At 35.8% G+C, this 19,219-nt stretch overlaps 1 long non-coding RNA gene across 1 annotated transcript in view; it reads left to right on the top strand.

Moving 5' to 3' along the window:
* LOC105088512 (uncharacterized) overlaps positions 1–19,219 on the top strand; it is a 132,831-nt gene that overhangs the window by 25,543 nt on the left and 88,069 nt on the right. The gene's annotated exons all lie outside the window — the stretch shown is intronic.

Here is a 19,219-nt window from a genome sequence, read left to right as displayed (position 1 = left end):
TGTTAGTTTCACAATTTAGTTATTTTAATTATAACTATCTGCATTATACACAGAGAGCTTCAGGTTTTCTACAGTGCTTTAAAAACATTTTGCAGTTAGTTGCAAACTAGACTTAATTTTTGACAAACAGGTCACAGTACATATATATAGGGTTTTACATTTCCCCCCACCAATACTCTTGTAGGGGCATAATTCATCCTTTCAGCATTTTTTTTTTCTATATTTTCAGCTACTTATTGATTTAGGAAAATTTTTGAGCGTCTGATTTTTTTCTGGGTACTGTGTGGATCGATACATGTACAGGAATGACTAAGACATGGTCTTGTTCACCATTTTAACCCTGATATCTGGTCCAGCTCGTGGTACACAGTACATCTCAGTAAATCTGTTGAATTAGTGATCCTTATCCTCCAGAAGCTCATATCTAAAGAAGAAGATATATATAAACCCAGAGTTTTTCCCCCACTTAACCACTTTTATTCTTTTTATTAAAAAAATTTTTTAGTAACATTTTATTTTTATTGAAGTATAAATCAGTTACAATGTGTCAGTTTCTAGTATACAGCATAATGTCCCAGTCACGCATATATATATATGTGTGTGTGTATATATATATATATTCATTTTCATTAAAGGTTATTACAAGATATTGAATATGGTTCCTTGTGCTATACAGAAGAAATTTATTTTTTATCTATTTTTATATATAGTGGGTAACATTTGCAAATCTCAAACTCCCAAATTTATACCTTCCCATCCCCTTTCCCTGGTAACCGTAAGATTTAAACCAAGACTTTTTATATACCGGTTGTGAGCTTCAACATGGTTATACTAATAATGGCTAACATTTAAATGGTACCAACTATGTGCCAGGAACTATGTTTAATACTTGTATTAACTCATTAAGTCACATCAAGCACCATTCAGTACCGATAGATGAGAAATGAAGGCGTAAGAAATGCCAAGTGCTGGAGAGGCTGTGGAGAAAGGGGAACCCTCCTACACTGCTGGTGCGAATGCAGTTTGGTGCAGCCACTGTGGAAAACAGTATGGAGATTCCTCAAAAGACTAGGAATAGACTTACCATATGACCCAGCAATCCCGCTCCTGGGCATATATCCAGAAGGAACCCTACTTCAAAAAGACACCTGCACCCCAATGTTCAGAGCAGCACTATTTACAATAGCCAAGACATGGAGACAGCCTAAATGTCCATCAACGGATGACTGGATAAAGAAGAAGTGGTATATTTATACAATGGAATATATTCAGCCATAAAACCGACAACATAACACCATTTGCAGCAACATGGATGCTCCTGGAGAATGTCATTCTAAGTGAAGTAAGCCAGAAAGAGAAAGAAAAATACCATATGAGATCGCTCATATGTGGAATCTAAAAAAAAAAACAACAAAAAAAAAATACAAACAAAGCATAAATACAAAACAGAAATAGACTCATAAACATAGAATATAAACTTGTGGTTGCCAAGGGGGCAGAGGGAGGGAAGGGATAGACTGGGACTTCAAAATTGTAGAATAGATAAACAAGATTATACTGTATAGCACGGGGAAATATATACAAGATCTTATGGTAGCTCATGGAGAAAAAAATGTGACAATGAATATATATATGTTCATGTATAACTGAAAAATTGTGCTCTACACTGGAATTTGACACAACATTGTAAAATGCTTATAAATCAATAAAAAATGTTAAAAAAAAAAGAAATTTAGGTAATTTGCCAAGGTCACCCAGCTATTCACTTTAATTAATTTTGATGTGTTTGTACATATCTATTTATATATAGTTATGATTTTACTCATAAATAAATCCATAAAACCACAAGAACCCAAATAACAACTCAGTGACAATATAAACCATGAAAGTTCTTTTTTTTTTCTTGGTGACTTTTTTTTTTTTTTTTTTTTTTTGTGAATCCTGTATATACCCTATCTCAGCAGTGCCTCCTCTGTGCAGGGACTGGATTAAGACTCATGGAACACTCAACTCTGACTCACAGCTGTAAGGGCAACATTAGCCTCTCTCTCCCCTCTCTTACAAGGGGCACAGCTACAATGGCCTGTCAGTGCAGGTCCCTGCAACTCGATAAATGGACTTTAATTCTGGTCTTGGCTGTGAGCACAGTATCCTGAAGTTCTCTAAGTCTATTATCACAGTTACAAGCAAAACTCTTTGGAAATAGTCTATATTTCTTTTTCTAGCACAAAAACTGACACATAGACCAATGGAACAGAATTGAGAGCCCAGAAATAAATGCATGCATACACAGTCAACTAATATTTGACCAAGAAGCCAAGAATACTCAGTGGGGAAAGGACAGTCTCTTCAATAAATGGTGTTTGGAAAACAGGATATTCATATGCAATATTAGACCCCTGTCTTACACCACTCACAAAAATTAACTTAAAATGGGATCAAAGACTTAAACATAAGACATGATACTGTAAAACTCCTAAAAGAAAACAGAAAATAAGATCCTTGGCATTGGCCTTACCAACGATTTTTTTTTTCTTTTTTTGGAGATCCCACCAAAAGTGCAAGCAACAAAAGCAGAAATAACATCAAACTAAAAAGTTTCTGCACAGCAAAAGAAGCAACTGACAAAATGAAAAGATAACCTGTAGAATCAGAGAAAATATTTGCAAACCATCTATCTGATAAAGGTTAATATCCAAAATATATAAGGAACTCATACAACTCAATAGCAAAAAAAAAAAAAAAAAAAAAAACCAAAAAACCAAAAAAAAAAAAAAAAAAAACCAAAACAACAACCAAACAATCCAATTAAAAGATGGGCAGAAGACTTGGATAGACATTTTCCCAAAGGGGACATACAAATAGCTGACAAGTACACAAAAAGATGCTGATTGCTTTTTTATAGTTGTTTACTCATAACTCTCCCTTGGCTCTCTGTTTCTAATTCCTAAGGTAGTAATTTGTAATTGGTGTTTATGTTTGACTGTGCTTCTGCATAACTTATGCAAACTCTCTGATTGCATTAGTTTTTGATGGTTAGATATAGCAAAATAAAAATAAAAAACTAGATTATGGGAATATTTGACATATAGGAATCACAGGATCTTTGTTCTGGCCAACTGTGTAAGCTTGGAAATTTCCTCCACATTAGTTTCCATCATTTATAAATTAGTGGAATAGGACTGCATCTGTGCCTCTCAAACTGAAGTAATCATTGCTCTGATGAATGCAGGGAGTAGGTGAAGCCATGAGATAAATGTTATTCATCTTCTTGAGGTGTCAGTTCCACTCAAAGTACTCTTTTTGAGGGGGGGGGAATTTTTTGAAGCATTTATTTAAGCATTCAGAATTTATTTGCAGCACTGATTTTAAACATGCATATATTCTGGAATAGAATGTAAAAGTTAACACTTTTTGTAAGATTAAAAAATGAATCTTAAAAGATGTAGCCTACTGAGATGAGATGGACCTCTTACCCCTGCCATCCAAAATTTGGTTCAGATATCAAGACTAATGATGGCACACATGCACTAAGAGGGTAGGAAGAGCTCATTATTTTCGTAATGAGATTTCTCACATGGGGACAGGGCAGGGTCCCAAGCAGGTCCAAAAATATCTTGAGAGCAGACAGAAGCTGCTAGTTTGGGGTTCTGTGGTGATCAGAGGGTAGGACTGAGGTGAGAGTCCCCATTTGAATGGGATGAGGCTTGTGGGATCATAAGTTCCCGTTGCTGCCAATGGAGGGAACACCAGGTTTCTTATCAGCTTGTCCTTATCAGATGTGGGGCAAGAAGAAAGGCATAGTGGTGGACCTTAAAAGCAGTCAAACATCAAAATGGAGTCAGACTTTTTATTAATATGGATTTTTTTTGCATTATTAGAGTGTGTCTTTGAGCTATACCTCCAGAGCACTGCCTCCAAGATTTGATGTATTAAAACATTGTCTTCTTTGCCATTCTACAGATATTTGTGAAGTGCCTAAAATGAACATTGTTTTAGGTGCTCTGTGTATATCAATATGTAGACTAGACAAAGATCCTAGACACAGTGGAACTTAAATTCTTTTGGTATTGTTTAAAATGCATGGTTTGAAGATGAGGAGGATGGTCAGGAAATTTTTATCCTCATTTGGAATCAGTTCATGCAAAAGGCATGTTCACTGTTCTAACAGAGTGGCTATGTCTTCAACCTTCATGCCAGTATCTGTGTCCCTTCTGTGAGAAAGAGGATGGCATGGCTGGTGACATAAAAGACAGCAAAGTAAATTCTGTTATCATTCTCATTCCACAATTCAGATGAGGAATTTACACTGGACTTTCGAGTGGCACATGTTTTGATACCCTTATTCTGAAGCCGTATACAAGACCCCATGTCCCTGTACTTTGAAGTAAAAGGCTCTTGCTTTAGTCTCCCAGGCCTTCCCTGAGTCTCCAGAGGCCCCAGAATTAATGGTGAGGAAATGTGTAGATGTAGAAACAAAGATTGTCTGTTGGGCCAGGGAACTGATAACAATTCAGACTATAAACCAGCCACACAGCAGAGTCACCAAAATCTCAGTTCTCTGAAAACTATAGATAAAGGCCTTACACATACTCCTAAGTTGTTTTTACAGGAAGCAGACCCCACACCAGGTGAAAACGTTGACTACAATCATATAGACCTTAGACTGGTTGAAACCAGAAGGTTGATGATGCTTGAAACTTCACCTTGATGCAAACCAGTCTGAGAATTGTGCATGAGCTGACCGTGCACCTCCCATACACTGCTTTTAAAACCCCTTCCCTGAAAACCATCAAGGTGTTTGGCTCTTTTGAGCGTGAGCTGCCTGTTTTCTTTGCTTGGTGCCCTGAAATAAGGGCTGTGCTTTCCTTCACCACAACCCAGTGTCAGGTAGATTGGCTTCACTGTGTGCAGGCGAGCAGCCCCACATTTGGTTTGGTAACAATTCTCAGTCTGGTCTGTTGGTTTATGTCCCTCCCTAAAGTATGGAATGGTAGAAATAGAACAAATTTTAGAGTTACATAGACATTATCCTTCTCTTTTCTCTAAATGATCTTTTATCCACAGTGAAAGTTCCATGTGGAAGCACATGGCTGGAGATGAGGGTAGGGAGGTGAATTGTGGCCCCTTTTTCTATTTTCTCTGTATTTTTTTATTTTATATATTTCTTTTTTGTTTTAATTGAAATATAGTCAGTTTACAATGTTGTGTCAATTTCTGGTGTACAGCATTATGTTTCAGTCATACATATGCATACATATATTCCTTTTCATAGTCTTATTTTCTCTGTATTGTTGATACCAAAGGCAGGTATGGTGATTAAAAATTATGGAGTAGAGGGATCAGAACAGGGATATGTGTGGGGCTAGTAGGAGAGCCAGGAAACATACTCTCCAGTTTATTTGGATCTGGCTGATGTATGTGCTGGTCTCAGGGTTGGAAGCTTTTGGGGCAAATGGGAAGCAATGAGCTTGGGCTGAAGGTTCCTATGTGCCCTTATTCTGTCCGGGAATAGATCTGTACAGAAGATCTAGGGAAAACAGTACTGCTAGCAGGAGGGAGAGGATGCTGATCTTGAGCCACCTGAACAGTTCAATGGAGCAGAAAGAGAGTCTGGACTGTATATTAACACCCAGACTAGGATGGTAATTGAAATATTGCCTCAAGACTTCTGGTATCCAGTATGGTATGTAAAGAACTTAGAAGCCTTCACTTTGTTCAGCTATAGAAACAAACAATAGCTGAACAAAGTGAAAAATTGACAACCCTTCTTAGATATGTCAGAGAAGGGAGGTCCCAGGGGAAACTGCTGCCTCCCAAAAATGAGAGACAGACAGGCAGAAACAGAGAATCACAACTTGCCCAAGTAGAAGTTCATGAGCAGAAACCTCTGCAAAGACCAGTATTAGGCAGGGAAATCTAAAGTGTAGGCGATGAATTCCTGGAGGCTCTGTGTGGACAAGTCTGAGAGAGAAAACTCCAAGGGGAACCTAATCATAGGAGGGCCTCACACTTTCCTGAGTTTTACCTCCAGGAAGTCTACCAGGTCCCCACAATGAGTATCAGAGAAAAATACCCTTGTGCTTCCAGCAGGCCGAGGGGGAAAGGAGCCATTTTAAAATATACCAAAGCATTCTATTCTTCTTTTTTTAATTGACATGTAATTAAAACATAGTATTTTACTAGTTTCAGGTATACAGCACTTTCGGTGTGAAATGATCACCACAGTAAGTCTAGTTAACCTCTGTCACCACACAGTTACACATTCTTTTTTCTTGTGATGAGAACTTTTAAGATCTATTCTCTTAGCAACTTTTAAATATACAATACAGTATTAATAACTATAGTCACTAGGCTGCACATATGTCCCCATGACTTATAGGTGACAGTTTGTACCTTTTGACCACCTTCACCCATTTCACCCAGCCCCACCAGTCTGTTCTCCATATCTATGAATTTGTTCATCTTTTAGATTCTACATATAAATGAGATCCTATGATATTTATCTTTCTCTGACTTATTTCACTTAGTAAGTATAATGCCCTCAAAGTCCATTCATGTCATGGTAAATGGCAAGATTTCATGCTTTTTTATGGCTGAATAATATTCTAATATGTAAATTAATTGTCCATATATGTGTAGGTTTATTTCTGAACTCTACTCTGTTCTGCTGATCTATGTGTCTGTTTTTATGCCAATACCCTACTGTTTTGATCACTATAGCTTTATAATAGACTTTGAAATCGGGATGCATGATGCCCCCAGCTTTGTTCTTTCTCAAGATGGCTTTGGCTATTCAGAGTCTTTTGTGGATCCATACAAATTTGAGGATTGTTTGTTCTATTTCTGTAAAATGCCATTGGAATATTGGTAGGGATTACCTTAATCTGTAGATTTCTTTGGGTAGCATGGACATTTAACAATATTAATTTTTCCAAACCACAAGCATGGGATATCTTTCCATTTATTTGTGCCTTCTTCAACTTTTTTCATCAATCTCTTATAGTTTTCAGTGTGCAGGTCTTTTACCTTCTTGGTTAAATTTGTTCCTAGGTATTTGATTTATTTTGATGCAGTTGTAAATGGGATTGTTTTCTTAATTTCTCTTTCTGAAAGTTTGTAATTATATCCACTCTCCTATGGCTTTTTTTCCATTACTCCACTGAAACTTCTATCAAGGCCTACAGTGATCTCCACATTGCTAAATCTAATGATTAAATTTTAGCCCTCATTTTGCTTGATTGATTAGCAGCATTTGTCTTTGGGGAACATTCTCTTCTCCTTGACACATTTTTTTTCACCCAACACGGGACTCTACACTCTTCAGGTTTTCCTCTCATTTCATTCATTGCTTCTTCTCCATCTTCTTTGCTGAATCCTTTTCTGCCCCAACCCACGAACCTCTCAAACGAACCAGAGCTTAGAATTTGGAGGTCTTCGTAACTCTCTACTTCCCAGCTGATGTTCTCCAGGTTCACGCTTTAGCTACAGTTTATACACTTTCTACTTCCAAATTGTGTTTCTTGAACTTGAACCGCTCCCTTGAAATTCTGATTAATTTATCCAACTATATGTATTTTCCATTTCTAATTAGATATTTGATAGGCATGTCAAACTTAACACATCCAAAACTGACCACTTCATCTTCTCTCCCAAACCTGCAACATCAACAGTCTTCCCATCTTAACTCACAGCAACTGAAATCTTTCCATTATGTTGAAATCAAAGCCTTTAAATAATTTGATGAGTCTTTTCTATCACATCTCACATCTACTCTGTCAGGATACCATGTTGACTGTAGCTGCAAAATATAAGTAAGGTTCCAATCCTGTCTCATCACCCTCACTGCTACTATCCTAGTCAATGTGCCACTGATTATTACTGCAGTTGACTCCTAATTGGTCCCCCATCTTCCATTCTTGGATATCTGTAGTTTCCTTTCAACACAACAGTTAGAGTCTTTAGATACTTAAGTTAGATCATATGACCTTAAAAGGCATCTTATCTCACTTAGTGTAGTAGCCAAAGTCTTTGCACTGGACTGTAAACTCTGCACAAGTTGGTTTCCACTCCTTTCTTGCTCCCTCTTTGACCTCATCTCTTACTCTCTTCCCTTGGCTCACTTTGGTCAAACCACAAAGGCCTTCTTACTGATCTTTGATCCACGAGGCATGTTCCCACTTAGGGCCATGCTGTTCTTCTTCCTGAAGGACCTTTCCACCAGTACCTGAGCTTTCTTCTCTCACTTCATATCTCTGCTCAGATATTACCTAATCAGACAGCTCTCCCTGAGCACTTCATACAAGTTGCCTAATTACAGTCACTCTATTTCTTTAACTTGCTCAATGCATATTTACAGCAAATTTCATCCCCTGACTCATTACATATTTATTTGTTTCTTGTCTGTCTCCTTCTATGGGTCTATTAGAATAAAAGCTCAGTGAAGGCAAGGACATCTTCTGATTGTTCATCTCTTAGAAGAGTGCCTGGCATGTAGTAGGCATTTAATATACATTTCTAAGTAAATGATGGAGTGAAGAAAAAAAAACTATTTATTTCAGAGAAATATATTTGCCTGATGTATGAACCAGGACCTCCAGATGTGAATATGCAAAGAATTCTTGTCCAAAGTCTTCTGCATTATTGGAAGCTTCAGAAAGCTCATCACTGGGAGTATTCACAAGTCTGCTCCAAACTCCTTTCTTCCTACAACTGAGATCATTCCAGTTAAGGAAGTAAAGTGGATGACTGTTATTCCTATGTGGACTGAAACCATGTCTTGAAGCCTCAAAAAAATAAAAAATTCTGAAGATTGCAAAATCACCAAACCACATCTTTTCTTTGGAGGTCTACTTTAGAATGCCAGGGATAGAAAGGCAGAGTTCTGCAGGCACCTCATGCTGCTGAGACAGCAGGGGCATCAGAAGACAGAGAACAAAGTGCTGTGCTGCATTTCTAGAAGGCCGTCCTCATCTCTGCATGACTGAGAGCAGACAGCATGGGCACCACTGCACACACAGCCTGAACAGCTGGGATGATTCTCTTGCTGAGTGAGGACTATTTCAATACCTCTTTGGGAGACAGAAAGGTCCCCAGACCTACCAAAGCCTTGCTTCCTGAAAAAAAAAAATCTTATTGCTTTTGGGAGCTTGGTGCTCTCCATTTTGCAATTTTAACAGTTTTCAAAAAGGGCATTAGTCATGATATGTTCTTCCTATTTGACTCTCAAAGGACTTCATATAAATATCTGGAGAGAAATCTGAAACCTTTTTTTTTAAACCATTTTGTGTTATAAAATTTAATTTTTGTTAATTAACCATTCCTTTTAGATAATTTAACACATAGAAAACAGGGGACCTCTTCTCTGGGCTTGCTTTTTTTTTTAATTAATTACTGATGTGACCATATGTAACTAACTTGTCCATTTGGGGACTTTATTTCCTCTTCTGTAAAATGTGGGAATTGGACAGCTGTAAACCTGTCTGAGATTTAACAAGCACTCATCTTAAGAACTATATGCTTTTACTCAGACTTTTCTGTTTTTTAAAAATACTGTAGTTAATGTGTTTTAAAAATTACAGGTCATGTTAATTGGTGAACACACAAAAATACAACTAAGTTAAAAAAGGACAATGCTGGAATTTAATGTTTAATGTTAAACAAATATTGGATTTGTACTTTACCAACATGATGCTTGGTAGACTTCACTTTTATCTCAGGAGAACTTTTTAATTTTGTAAAAGAAAATACTGTAAAATCAGATTTAGAGCCAAAGAATGCTATTTTTTTGTTTTATTTCACATTTCAGAGAGTTTGATTACAAGGAACCAGTTTTGTACTAGAGATTTAAAAACTCTGCACAATAGAATGCAGATTTATACAATCAGAAGAAATAATGATGTTAAAAATTGTTGTGCTGCAGTCATCATAATAATTGATACAGACAAGAATGTGCAGTAGCTGCTAAAATTTGGATGAAAATTTGATAAGAAAATATTTAAACAGTTCTAAAGTTTCTTCCTAGAAATTGCTTACTAACATCAAAAGAAAAAATAGTAACCACATTGAAGAAAATGGAAGAATTCCATCTTAGCCAAATTTTCAAAGCGTACTTATGTAGTAATGGAACAACTGACAACAAGTGGTTATTCTTGACAAAAATGCATGGCCTGAATCTAACCACAAAGAAACTTCAGAGAATTCCAAGTTCAGGGACACTCTACAAAAATGACTATACTTAAAAAAAATGCTAATGTCATGAAAAATAAAAAATGTTGACGTAATCTGTAAGTTTAGAGAGACTGAAAACACATGACAAGTAAATGCAGTGTGTGGTCTTGGATTGAATCCTGGATTGGGAAAAACAGCGTAAGGACATTATTGGGACAACTGATATAATTTGAATGTGGGCTGCATATTAGATAACATCATTGTATTAATGTTAAACTTCCTTCTTCTGTTATGTGTGTTGCACCTGTTTACAAGAAAGTCCATTTTCTTTGCAATGATATATGAAGAATTTAGAGGAAAAGGGACAAGATAGCTATAGTAGACTCTCAAATGATTATATATTTGAGAAAGAATGATAAAACAAAGGTGATAACAATGTTTACAATTGGTGAATCTGGTTGAAGGCTATATAGGAATTCCTTTTACTATCTTTGCAACTTTTTTGTAGTGTGAACTTATTAAAAATAAAAGTAAAACAGACATACACATACATAGTTTCCAAATAGGCATTTATTCATTTATTTATTAGAGGTATTTATTCAACCTTTGACATCTATATTGACAGTATAGGGGTTGATATTTAGTTAACCATTAAATTGTATTGGCCTGAATATTCAGTTTTCTATAAACGCTAAGTAATTGAAGTTTTGCAATGGACGCAATCTAAAATCTCTGTCTTTGGACACATATTGGAAGAAATTAATTTAGTAACTTGTTTTGGAAAGATTAGAGAAAAATGCTTTGAATAGTTATCATATAAAAGAGATCAAAGTATAAAATAAATTTTTGTTTGAAATGAAATTTACTAAGTTATTTGTGTATTACCTCAGTGAATTTTATATGAAAAAAGTGATCAAAGGTTGAAAACTCCACATTAAATTTCTCTCTCTCCTATCTCTTTTTTTATTATTTTCACAATTTTACCTGGTGTATTTGACAGACTAAAAACTGATATTTAACAATTTGCTAGTAATTTCAGGATATCTCTCTACTAAATTGATCCAGAAGCTTGATATGAGAGTAATAGTGATTTTGTTTCAAAATTAACTTAGGAATAATATTTCACATCTGCGTACCTTCCGTAAAATACATGTAAAGTCAGAAAAGCAAAATATTCAAGAAAAAGAAAATTCTAGAACTAGAAGATATTATCTCGGGTGGCGTATTATGCACATATTGGTTATTTCACCATTTACTGACTAGCAGAAGACGACAAGAATATATGCCTCCTGTGGGTTCCTAAACCTCACGTGGCATTTCACATAGCGTTGGGAGTGTGTGGTAGAGCTGCCCTGTCTTGACCAATTTTACGTGACCAGATATAGATAGATCTGAATTCACAAAAGACCACTTTTTCCTAATCTATGATCTATTTAAGATGGATTCAAATATATTGCCAGACTGCTTTCCTCTAAGGTGTGTTTAAAAAGAGACAGAGAGAGAGAGGGAGGGAGGGAGGGAGAAATTAACTAGCATCAGAAATTAGCAAAGTGAAGATCTTCAAAGCATACCATTTTCTTTTTTGTATACTTGATTTCTAAAACAATCGAAGTGAAATTCCACCTCACTTAAGTAAATTCTAATAAATCAGCTTTGCTTGATTAAGCAAAAGTTTAACAAAGCGTTGGTGGTATTTTTTGAACTTGGCAATGTGGAAGTTCTACCAAGATCCATGTAAGAAGATGTCAGTGCCATAGCCCCAGACCCTCAACTCAAAACTAGTATGCCTGTATATAAAAATAGATTTTAAAAAACCCCAGATTTCTTCTATTTAGCACAGGAAACTGTATTCAGTATCATGTAATAACCTTTAATGAAAAAGAATATGAAAACGAATATATGTATGTATATGCACGACTGGGATATTGTGCTGTACACTAGAAATTGACACATTGTAACTGACTGCACTTCAATAAAAACAAACAAACAATAAAAAGCAACAATAACAACAAAAACCAGCGTGCTTCCCGGAGCTTCCCTGAGCCTCTTGCTTGGGGGTATCTCTGATTGCAATGGTGGGATAAAGATCTCTTTGGGCCTGACTCATGATTCACTTTTTGTTGTGTTACCAAGTGCTAAATTAATTGTGTCTCCTAGGAAATTAGATATCTTTTAAGAATCATTTCATTACATGATCAGATTTGAAAGTTTTTTCCTTGGTGGAAAACTGCCTTTTCAGTAACAATACTATTTTCTCTGTTTGTCCTTGTCATTCTCTGTTGTGATTCTATTAGAGGACATTCAAAGAGAAGAGGTTGGGTACAGGTGCCATGAGGTCTACTATTCAAGTCAGTCCTGGGGTCTGATGAGTTTAGGTTTCCCCCTCAGAATGGCATCATTTGGATGCATTTTGCCTTTGGTCACTTAGCAAAAGACCTTATGAAAACTTTAGCTATACTTGTCTTGTTTTGTCCATGAGAGTCTGGTCCTGGAAAAGATCTTTACAGACCTGTCATCTGCTGGGAAATGCGTATTTTTTGGATTACAACAGGAGGCAGCCCAACATTTAGATTAAGGACCCCAAGACATGAGATGCAAGTCAGCCCAGATAGCAGAACTTAGCACACTCACCAGAGCCTGACGATTAGAAAGTGCTAATCATAGAGGTGATATATACATGGATAACAGGCATGCCTTTGGAGCAGTCCCGGATTTGGGAATGCTATAAACAGGAGAGATTTTTTTCCTTTAATGTCTGTAGAAATCTCAATTTAAAGTGACTAGACCATTTAAGACATTTCTACAAAGGTGACTACTATAAAAATACAGATCCGGGGGGCAGGGATAGCTCAGTGGTAAAGTGCATGCTTAGCATGCATGAGGTCCTGGGTTCAATCCCTAGGACCAGCATTAAAAATAAAAAAACAAATTGAATTACCTACCCCCCCAAAACAAACAATAAATTAATTAATTAATATGAAAAATAGGGGTCCATACAAAAGGCAGAACACCCAGGCTAAAAGAAACGCCCTAGCTGACGGCTGATCATACTTGACAGGCAGCCCTCAGTAAAGTCCTGGCTCACATCGTAACCCAAAAAACCAATTAGGTGAAGAGATTCAAAGAGGCTGCTACAAGACACCAGCAACTGGCTGTCAATTTTAAAGGAGCTACTGGGAAAAATTCTGGTAGAAAATTGCAATCTCTTTCAGGACAGGTGCTTGGTGTTGCCAGACATCACAAAAATATCCCCACAGAGAGAACCAAATTGGCCAGTACACACAAGCAACTATTGGTGGGGACCTTCTACAAAAGTGGTGAGGGATATTTTGTGCATGTCTTAAAACATTGAATCCTTGTTTTCAATATCACATGATTGAAATTCCAAATGAAATCTAAGGAGGCTATCAACACTGGTACATTTTAGAGAGAACCTGAAAATGTATTGCCTCAGTATAGGAGTGCACAATAAGAAAGAAAGAAAAGAAAAATATAAGATATAAAATAATTAAAATTATATATGTGTATACATAATTTAAAAGTCAAGAATGATAAAGATATTAGTCTGCTATTTTCATTGAGGTATAGTTGACTTACAGTATTATGTTAGTTTTAGTTGTACGACATAGTGATTCAATATTTTTATAGCTTATATTCCACTTAAAATTTCCATACAATATTGGTTTTATTCCCTGTAATGTACAATACATCCTTGTAGCTTGTTTATTTTATACATGGTAGTTTGTACCTCTTAACCCCCTACCTTTATTTTGCACCTTCCCTCTTCCTTCTCTACACTGGTAACCACTAGTTTGTACTGTGAGTGTGTTTCTGTTTTATTTATTATTTGTTTATTTTATTTTTATGTTCCACATATAAAAGACCCATACATAATTTATCTTTCTCCATCTGACTTGTTTCACTAAGCATAAAACCATCCAGGTCCATCGTGTTGTTGAAAATGGCAAAATTACGTTATTTTTTATGGCTGAGTAAAATTTTATTTTATATATATATATATATATATATATATATACACACACACACCACTTCTTTATCCATTCACTTGCTGATGGACACTTAGGTTGCTTCTATATCTTGGCTATCGTAAATAGTGCTGCTGTGAATATTTGAGTGCATGTATCTCTTTGAATTAGTGTTTTTGTTTTCCTTTTCTCTAGTGGTGATGTCAGTTACCAGCCATTCTTCTTTTTGTTAAGTTCCAAAATTTCATTACGCTTCTTCTCTGCTATTTCCTGTCTTCTTCTCTTTATCCTTATATGTTTATGCATATTTAATTTCTTTCCTGACATTTTAGGTTTCAGGAGGGAGCAGGTAGCAGCACCTTTGTTCAATAGATCACATTAGCTGAAGATCTCTCATCAAACATTTAATTACCAGAATTCTAGAATGACTAATACAGTGTCCATATGGTGAAGGGCAGTGGAAGCTCAGGAAATAAAGTTACTCTAGTGGCCAATTGATGCGTTAAATTGCTACTGCCAGACGGAGATTATGTATTCCTCACTATTAAGCACATTATTACTTTTTGACCTTATTTTATTTTTAGCTTCACTAAACAAAATGGACACTAGATGGCTCTATAAAAGCGTATATATTCAGAACATTCCGTTTAATTCAAGAATTTGAAGGTATCATAAAATCTTTTATAATCAGAGAAAATTAAAAATTTTAAAAATTTGGTTATAAGAAAGTGAGTTAAAAACCATTACAAGCCATTAAGAAATGAATTCAGAAATTTGTAAAATTTCCAAGTGCACTTTGTAGTCAATAAATATTTATTGAATATGTGCCACATGCCGGTTACTTTGAGAAGTTCTGGGGCTACGGAGGTAAGCAAGATATACATAGCCCCGTCCACACGGAATTGACTGGCAACAAGAATTCAGAAATAAAACAAATAATCACAAGTGATGCATTAGGTAGTTTCAAATATGCACAGTTTTGCGAAAAGATATAAGATGCTATTGGAATATATGTTGGGTCATCTTACATGGACTGGGTCAAGGAAGACTTCTCTGGGGAAGGGAGGTCCAACCTGAAGTGTGCAGGATGAATAGACTGTTAAAGCAGCTGGCTGAAAAAGGTATGTTTTCTAGGCTGAGGGATGGCATAGTTAAGGTCACAATGACATGGGAAAGAGCATGGAACTGAGAGAAGGCCAAGCTGCCACTTCAGAAACAGAAGTGGGAGGGACAGTGGAACATGATGAGGCTGGTGATGTCCACAGGGGCCAAGTCATGCAAGGTCTTGGATTACATATTGAGTCTAGGGGAACTGGGAAGCTACGGAGCATTTTAAGCACACTAATCGTGTAATCAAATTTACTTTTTTAACAGATGGCTCTTGTCATCGACTGTGCAGCGTGGATTAGGTTTTGTTGTTTCCAACTTTTCTTAAGTTGTTCAAACTATTGGATTAATAAGGGTCACCAAGGCATACCTGACATCAGTGTATAGATGCAGTGGCTTTAAGGGGTCTAACTTAGAATCTAGTTAGGGACTTAGACGTCCCCAAAATGAATTAATCAAGGAAAACTTTGGAAGAGGAATATGTATAAATGTATGAAAATATATTGTAGGAATGAGTATGTATGGATGTATGAACATGTAACGTGCGAATGCGTGGAGATGTATGTGTATATACACGTATCATCACAGCTAAATGCTCATAGTCAATACGACCTATATTATGGTTATTTTATTTTTTCTAATACTACTTTATCTTCAATTGATATTTGGTTTTGATTATATCATGAGACGTGAAGGGATTGAGAACGAGTTAAAATGGCATAACTTTGTCTATTTTTTCCCATTTCTTCATATTACAGATAACAGATAACAGAAACTATCCTCTGCTGTGTGTTTGTACCAGTTTAGCCTTTTTCATTTGAGTCTCCATTTGGTCTAACTGAACAACCTAAGCAGTAGGAACACATTATAGAATTTTCATGGAAGTTTGAGCATTGGAATGGATCTTAGCAATTATATTTCTCATGGATTTCACACTGTGTTTTTGTGCAATCTTGAGTACTTCCTTTAGGGTGTCTGAGTTGCCTGGGAAGTAGATGAGGGTTCAAGCTGGCAACGCTCTACCTCCTCTTTCTCTTTAACTGAAGAAGCCCTGCTTATCGGTGCAACATTTTCTTTGAAGAGAGTTTTATGCTGCCGCAAAGATGGAGAAATTCTGATCTTGTCCATATACGCATTTTCACGGGAGGACCCTGAGGACAATGTTTGTTAAAGGATTTTCCCAGATCTTAATGCATAATTCAAGAAATAGATGTTTTGTCCCTAGACATTTTGTCTAGGCAACTCACTAATTCCCTTCCCCACACAGATATGCTTATGTGTAAATGAGTTTGGGTGAATTGTTTTAATGAGAAAGCCGAACCACTTCAATAAGAAACAGAATTCCCAGAGAAACCTGGAGTTAAGTGTTACACAATGGGCCCATGAAAGAAAAAAATAGTACCATAAAATAGTTTTCTTGTTTAAATTGCACTGTTTTGTTTAGGTTTCTGTTTAAATATGATGGCATTCACCATGGTCCCTTACAGATAATTAGATGTCTAATAATTTATTTTTCTTGCTCTTTTTAGAAGTATTTAGAAGGAAGCTACAGAAGTAGTAAAAAAGGCATAGCAAATATTTTTTCTGTTAAGAACTGACAACATAATTAACTACAGCCCCCATTTAGTGCCTTATCTCATTTTTAAAATTTACGTTTAACATTTTAAAACATTGAAGTATAGTTTTTGAATAAATAATTTTGGAGACCCTGTTTATAGACCATGTTTTTATAAGACAAGTTTGAATAACAATCAGTGTTTAGGAGGATGCCCAGAGAAAACACCTGCTGCCAAATTTATAGAAGTAATATTTTTATAGAAAATGCTTTAGTGCTCTAACATATCAATGCATTAGAACGATGTTACAGAATGATGTTACAGAAAAAAATGTAAGAGACAGAAATGGACAAAAAAGATAGTAGGGTGTCCTCAATGTAAAATTAGCCATTGTCCAACACACTTCCAGGTTATATATTGTAGGTCTAAAGCTATTTTACAGCTTTTAAGTAGTAGAATACTGGTAAAGATGTAAATGATTCTTCTCTGTTAGAAAGGCAAATTATGTCCCCTGAGATGTAGCTGGTATTGCCCTATTATTGGGCAATTTTTCATGTTTTAAGCAAACTGTTATTTCAGCATATCTGTCTATCTCTCTGTCACTCTGTCTCTATCTACCTGTCCATCCAACTATCTACCTATCATCTCTGTTCTTCGGATTATCATTCAAATGGGTTGTAACGTATTTCACACCCAAAAGTGGAATAGCAGGATCATATGATAATTCTGTCTTTACTTTTTTTGAGAAATCTCCATACTATTTTCCATAGTAGTTTCAGCAATTTACCTTCCCACCAGCAGTGCACAAGTATTCCTTTTTATCCATCTTCTTTGTTCTGTTTTTAATGTTTTTATTTTTTTCATTTTTCAATTTTATTAGGTAAAAGTAATACAATTTGACTACACAGATACAATATATTACATATACTGCACATTAAAAAATTTACATATATGTACTGTTCATTGTTTCTAAGAACAGTTTAGAGTTTTAGCTTTTTAAACTTCCATAGTTATCAAAAGAATAAAGCCAGCCACAAATAAGAATCAACAGAATGCAGTAATCCAATCATAAAAGACAATCAAATGAACTTATACATATTCAAGAAATCAATCTTTTAAGTTATAAATAATAAGTAGTTCATTTGTGTCCTTTTTTATTTAGAGTCCACATATAAGTGATATCATACTGCGTTTTCCTTTCTCTTTCTGGCTTGCTTCACTTAGAATGATGATCTCCAGGTCCATCCATGTTGCCACAAATGGCATTATTTTATTCTTTTTTATGGCTGAGTAGTATTACATTGTGTGTGTGTGTGTGGATGTGTGTGTGTGTGTATCTATCTATCTATCTATCTATCTATCTATCTATCTATCTATCTATCTCACATCTTCTTTATCCAGTCATCTGTTGATGGACATTTGGGTTGTTTCCATGTCTTGGCTATTGTAAACAGTGCTGCTATGAATGTTGGGGTGCATGTGTCTTTTTGAATTATTTTTTTCTCCAGGTATATGCCCATGAGCATGACCACTGGATCATATGGTAAGTCTATTTTTAGTTTTTTAAGGAAACTTCATACTGTCCTCTACAGTGGCTGGACCAATTCACATTCCCACCAACAGTGTAGGAAGTTTCCCTATTCTCCACACCCTCTCCAGCACCTATCGTTTGTAGACATTTTAATGATGGCTACTGTGGCCAGTATGAGGTGATCTCTCATTGCAGTTTTGATTTGCATTTCTCTAACAGATGTTGAGCATCTTCTCATATGCCTGTTGGTCATCTGTCTGTATTCTTCGGAGAGATGTCTATTCAGGTCCTCTACCCATCTTTTGATTGGGTTGCCTGCTTTTTTGATATTAAGGTGTATGAGCTGTTTATATATTTTGGAAATTAGTCCCTTGTCGGTCACATCATTTGCAAATATTTTCTCCTGTTCTGTAGGCTGTCTTTTTGTTTTATTGATGGTATCCTTAGCTGTACAAAAGCTTTTCAGTTGAATTAGATCAACATTTGTTTATTTTTGCTTTTATTTCCATTACTCCAAGAGCTGGTTCAAAAAATATATTGTTGTGATTTATGTCCAAGAGTGTTCGGCCTATGTTTTCCTGTAGGAGTTTTATAGTATCTGATCTTATATATAAGTCCTTAATCCCTTTCGAGTTTATTTTTTGTGTATAGTGTGAGGGAATGTTCTAATTTGAGTCTTTTACAGGTAGCTTTCCAGTGTTCCCAGCACAATTATTGAAGAGATTATCTTTTTTCCATTGTGTATTCTTGCCTCCTTTGTCATAGATTAATTGACCATAAATATGGGGGTTTATTTCTGGGCTTTCTATCCTGTTCTATTGATCTATGTGTCTGTTTTTGTGCCAGTACCATACTGTTTTGATTACTGT

Source organism: Camelus dromedarius, chromosome 30 (assembly GCF_036321535.1).
Source record: "Camelus dromedarius isolate mCamDro1 chromosome 30, mCamDro1.pat, whole genome shotgun sequence".
NCBI classification, from domain to species: domain Eukaryota; kingdom Metazoa; phylum Chordata; class Mammalia; order Artiodactyla; family Camelidae; genus Camelus; species Camelus dromedarius.
Note: the sequence above shows the minus strand (reverse complement) of the source record. Positions and strands in the feature narration are given on the sequence as shown.